The sequence below is a fragment of the Martes martes genome, assembly GCF_963455335.1.
Source record: "Martes martes genome assembly, chromosome: X".
Classification (NCBI taxonomy): Eukaryota; Metazoa; Chordata; class Mammalia; order Carnivora; family Mustelidae; genus Martes; species Martes martes.
In genome coordinates, this window is record NC_137897.1 from 106,145,158 (window position 1) to 106,151,157 (window position 6,000).

Here is a 6,000-nt window from a genome sequence, read left to right on the forward strand (position 1 = left end):
AACCTCATGGTCTTAGGACATCCCCCCTCCGTTTATGTTATTTTATTTATTTATTTATTTATTTATTTATTTATTTATTTTACGATTTTTATTTGTTTGACAGAGAGAGCACAAGCAGAGGGAGTGGGAGAGGGAGAAGCAGGCTTCCTGCAGAGCAGGGAGCCCGATGCGGGGCTCCATCCCAGGACCCTGGAATCATGACCTGAGCCAAAGGCAGATGCTTAACAACTGAGCCACCCAGGCATCCCATTTATATGTATTTTAAAAGAAACTTACTGAAGCCTGACACAAACAGAAAATGCTCAAGTAGTAAACGTGATCTCACTAAGTGAACATCCTTGTAACTAATACCCAGATCAAGAAAAAGACCATTAGTTTCACTCTAGGAGTGGGATGGGTGGCCATAGGGTTTAGATATGTTCACCTTCTTTAGATACTACCAAAACGTTTTTCAAAATGTACCAATCTGCATTCCCACTAGCAGCGTGGGAGGGTTTCCGTTGCTCCTTGTCCTTGTCAATATTTGAAATGGGCTTTTATTTCAGCCATCCTGGTGAGTAGTGGGATTATGATTTTAATCTGCATTTCCTCAGTCGATTAAGATGAGCACCTTTCCCCATGTCTAATATGTGATTAGTGAGCATTTGAGTATACTTTTTTTGCAAAGTGCCTGTTAAGTCTCTTGCCAGTATTTCTATTGGGCTCTTTTTTCTTACTGATCTGGGGGTTCTGAATTTGAATCTTTTGTTGGCTGCATGTACTGCAGGTACCTTCTGCCCCTCCATGACTTGCTGTTTTACTCACTTGATGTCCACCAAGGAGGGAAAGTTCCCAGTTGTAATGTCTTATTACAACTTATTATTAATTATTATTATTATTATTACAACTTATTATCTTATTACAAGTTCGTCAGTATTTTCCCTTATCATTAGTGCTGTTGGAGTCTTGGTGCAGCAAGTATCACCTATGCCAAGGTCTTGAAGATATTTTCCTGTGTTGTCATTTACAAGTCATATTACTTTACCTTACACATTTAGATCTAAAATTCATCTGGAATTGACTTCTTAAACACAGTGTGGTATATGCAGTAGCTAATTGTATAGCCAAAAAAGAATGTAATATCGTCACCTGGATATAGGATACGTGGACACGTGCTACAATGTGTGGGTGGATGAACCTCAAAAAACAATCTGCGAAGTAGAAGAAATCAGACACCAAAGGTCACGTACTATGTGGTTCCATTTATATGAAACATTTAGTATAGGTAAATCCACAGAGGCAGAAAACCGGTTAGTGGTTGCCAGAGGCTCGGGAGGATGGGAGTCTCCTGCAGGGTAATGAGAATGTTTTCAAAGTAGATGTGTTGGATACACAGCATGTCGAAGCTACTTTAATTGTACACTTTTTCCCGAGGTCCATCCGCGTTGGAACATGTATCAGTTCCTCATTCCTTTTTATGGCTGAATTAAATCCCACTGAGTAGATATACCGTCTTTTGTTTATTCACTCATCCGCTGAAGAACGTTCAGCTTATCTGCATTTTTTGGCTTTGTGAATAGCGCTGTATGAAAAATCGTGTACAAGTATTTGTTTGGCTGTCAGTTTTCAAAATAATTGAAATAATTTTCAAAGTAATTGAGAATCCAATTCTATCAGTATATACCTAGGAGGAGAATTCCTGGGTCAGTTAAGTAATTGAATGTTTATGTTTATGTTTACCTTTTTGAGGAACCTCCAAGTGGTTTTCCACAGCAGCTGTACCATTTTACATTCCCACCAGAAAGTACAAGGTTTCCAAATTCTCCACAGCCTCGCCAAGACTAGTTAGTTTCCCTTCATTTTTAATTATAACCATACTAGTGGGTGTGAGGTTTTGTGGTTTTTACTTGCATTTCCCCAATGACTAATAATGTCAAGTATCTTTTCGTGTGCTTATTGGTCACGTGTATATATTCTTTGAACAAATGTGTGTTTGGGCCCTTTGCCCATATTTTAATTGGGCAGTTTGTCTTTTTATAGTAGAATAGTAATAGTTCTTTATATATTCTGAGTAGCTGGCCCTTATTACATGTATGATTTATAAATATTTTCTCCCATTCTGGAGAAGTGCATCTCTTTCTTGATGCACAAAACTTTTTTTAAAAATTTATTTATTTGTTAGAGAGAGAGAGAGCGAGCACAGGCAGGCAGAGTGGTAGGCAGAGGCAGAGGGAGAAGCAGGCTCCCCGCCGAGCAAGGAGCCCGATGTGGGACTCGATCCCAGGATGCTGGGATCATGACCTGAGCTGAAGGCAGCCGCTTAACCAACTGAGCCACCCAGGCGTCCCTGATGCACAAAACTTTTTACTTTTACTAAGATCCAAGTTATTTTTTCTTTAGTTGATTGTATTTTAGGTGTCATATCTAAAAAAGTCACTGCCAAATCCGAAGTCATGAAGATTTGACCTTTGTTTTCCTCGGAATTTTAAAGTTTTAGCTCTTTGAACATTTAGGTCTTTGGTCCATTTTGAATTAATTTTGGGGCATATATGTAAAGTATGGCATTCAGCTTCATACTTTTTCATGTGACTGTCCAATTGTCTCAGCATCATTTTTTGAAGAGCCTGTTTTTCTTCATTGAATGATCTTGCACCTTTGCCAAAAATCAGTTAGTTGTAGGTGTACAGGCTCATTTCTAGATTCACAATTCTATTCAGTTTCTTTGTATATATCCTTATGCCAGTACCACACTGTTTTGATTATAATAAATTTTGAAATCGGAAAGTAGGAGGCCTCCAACATTGTTCCTCTTTTTGAAGGTTCTTTGGGCTCTTTGACTTGTCTTGCAATTTCATATCAATTTTAGCGTTGACTTTTGTTTCTGTAAAAAAGGCTATCTGAAGTTTGATAGGGATTATATTGAGTTTTATGGATTATTTTGTGTAGTATTGCCATTTTATATATTTTAAAGGTTTATTTATTTGTTTTAGAGAGAGAGTGTGAAAGAGGGTAGGCACAGAGAGAGAGGAAGAGAGAGAAAATCACCAAGCAGACTTCCCACTAAGCTCAAAACCTGAGGCAGGGCTTGATCCCAGGACCCCAAGATCATGACCTGAGCTGAAACCAAGAGTCAGCTGCTTAAAACAACTGAGCTACGCAGCCACCCCCAGCATTACCATTTTACCAGTAAGTCTTTCACTCCATGAACATAGGATGTCCTTCCATTTTTCTGGGTATATTAAAATTTCTTTCAGTAATGTTTTGTAGTATTTATGTTCCAACTCTTGAGCCTCCTTGGCTAAATTCATTCTGATGTATTTCATTCTTTTTGCTATTACTGTAAATGGAATTATTTCATTAATTTCCTTTTCAGATTGTTCATTGCTCCTATATAAGAATACCACTGATTTGGAGTGCCTGGGTGGCTCAATTGGTTAAGCATCTGATTCTTAATTTCAGCTCATGTCATGATCTCAAGGTTGTGGGATTGAGCCCTGCTTGGGATTCTCTCCCTTTCCCCCTTCTTCTCTCCCCACTCATGTTCTTTCTCTCTCTCAAATAGCATAAATAAATATTTCTAAAAAGATTTTTAAAATTTATTTGACAGAGAGAGACGGAGCGCACAAGTAGGGGAAGCAGCAGGCAGAGGGAGAGGGAGAGGGAGAAGCAGCCTTTCCGCTGAGCAGGGAGCCTGATGTGGGGCTCGATCCCAGGACCCTGAGATCATGACCTGAGCCAAAGTCAGCCACTTAACAACTGAGCCGCCCAGGTGCTCCTAGAATAAAAAGTCTTTAAAAAAAGAATACAACTGATTTTTGTGTGTTGCTCTTTTATCCTGCAACTTTGATGAGTTTGTTTATTAGCTTTAGTAGTTTGCGTGTGAATTCTTGAGGATTTTCTATCTATAGGATCATGAAATCTATAAATATAGGTATACATTTTCCATTCCAATTTGAGGGTTTTTTGGTTTGTTCATTTGTCTAATTCCTCTGGCTAGAACTTCCAGTATGTACAGTGTTGCCCATTTTATCTGGGTTACCTAATTTGTTGGGGTTCAGTTATTCATAGTATTTGCTTATAATCCTTTATATTTATATAAGGTTGCCCCTATCATTTCTGATTTTAGTAATTTGAGCCTTTCCCCTTTTTTTTCTTACTTTGGCTAAATGTTTGTCAACTTTGTTGGTCTCTTCAAAGAAAAGTTGATTGGCTGTAATATTTTTCTGTTCTCTCTTTTCTTTATCTCCACTCTAATCTTTATTCTTTCATTCTTTATTTATTTCATTCTTAATAAAGAATATTTTTTTATTCTTTCATTCTACTAGCTTTGTATTTAGTTAAGCTTCTTTTTTTTGGTTTCTTAAAGGGTAATGTCAGGTTACTGATTTGAGATATTTCTTCTTTTTTAATGTTTATCTTTACACCTCTCAGTTTCTCTCTGAGCACCGCCTTTGGTACATCTAAGTTTTGTTATGTTGTGATTTAATTTCGTACATTTCTTTTCCCTCTGGTTTCTTCTTTGACTCAATGTTGTTGTTGTTTTTAAGATTTTATTTATTTATTTGACAGACAGAGATCACAAGTAGGCAGAGAGGCAGGCAGAGAGAGAGGAGGAAGCAGGCTCCCAGCTGAGCAGGGAGCCCGATGTGGGGCTCGATCCCAGGACCCTGGGATCATGACCTGAGCCAAAGGCAGAGGCTTTAACCCACTGAGCCACCCAGGCGCCCCTGACTCAATGTTTTTAAGAGCGTGTTTAATTGCCACAGATTAGTTAGTTTTCCAGTTTTCCTTCTGGCTTTGACTTACAGTTCCATTCTGTTGTGGTCAGAGAAGATATTTTGTGTGATTTCAGTCATTTAAAAATTTAAGGGACTTTTGGGGGGACTTTTAAGTTAAATTCAATTTAATTTTTGTAAATGCTGAATATGAGACCTACCCACTTAAAAATCGTGAAGTGTACAATACAGTATTGTTGAATATATGTACAACTAGAACTTACTTATCTTGGTTAACTAAAACTTCATGCCCATTGATTAGCAACTACCCATTTCACCCTGCCCCCCAGCCCCAGCCAACCACTACTCCACTCTGTGTGAATTTGACTATTTTAGAAACCTCCTAAAAATGGAATAACATGGTATTTGTCTTTCTGTGACTGCCTTACTTCATTTAGCAGAATGTCCTTGAGGTTCATCCATATAGTCACATTCTGCAGAATTTCCTTTTTTATGTGGTGTTTTTTAAAAAATATGGAACAGGGGCACCTGCGTGGCTCAGTGGGTTAAGCCTCTGCCTTCAGCTCAGGTCATGATCTCAGGGTCCTGGGATCCAGCCCCGCGTCAGGCTCTCTGCTCGGTGGGGAGCCTGCTTCCCCTTCTCTCTCTGCCTACTTGTGATCTCTCTGTCAAATAAATAAATAAAATCTTTAAAAAAATTTTTTCTAAAAAAAAATTTTTTAAAAATATGGAACAGTTCACAGATTTGCATGCCATCCTTGAACAGGGGCCATGCTCATCTTCTCTGTAAAGGGCTGGTTTTAGTGTATGTGCTGCTGAAATGAGCATCCTTCTTTTTTTAATGCGGATTAATACTCCTTTGCATGTATATACAACATTTTTTTTATTCATCTGTCATTGAACATTGAGGTTGTTTCCACATCTTGGCTGTTGTGAATAGTGCTTCTACGTATATGGGAATGCTAATACCTCTTTGAGACCCCGACTTCAGTAATTGTGGAAAAATACTCAGAAATGGGATTACTGGATCATATGGTAATTCTATTTTTAATTTTTTGAGAAACCTCCATGCTGTTTTCCGTAACGACTGCACTATTTTGCATTCCCACCAGCAGTATACAGGGTTCTAATTTCTTTACATATTTGCCAACCCTTGTTGTCTTTTTTAAAAAAATAATAGCCATCCTGATGGGTGTGATGTGGTATCTCATTATAGTTTCGGTTTACATTTCTCTGATGATTAGTAATTTTGAGCATTTTTCATATATCTGCTGTTCCATTTGTA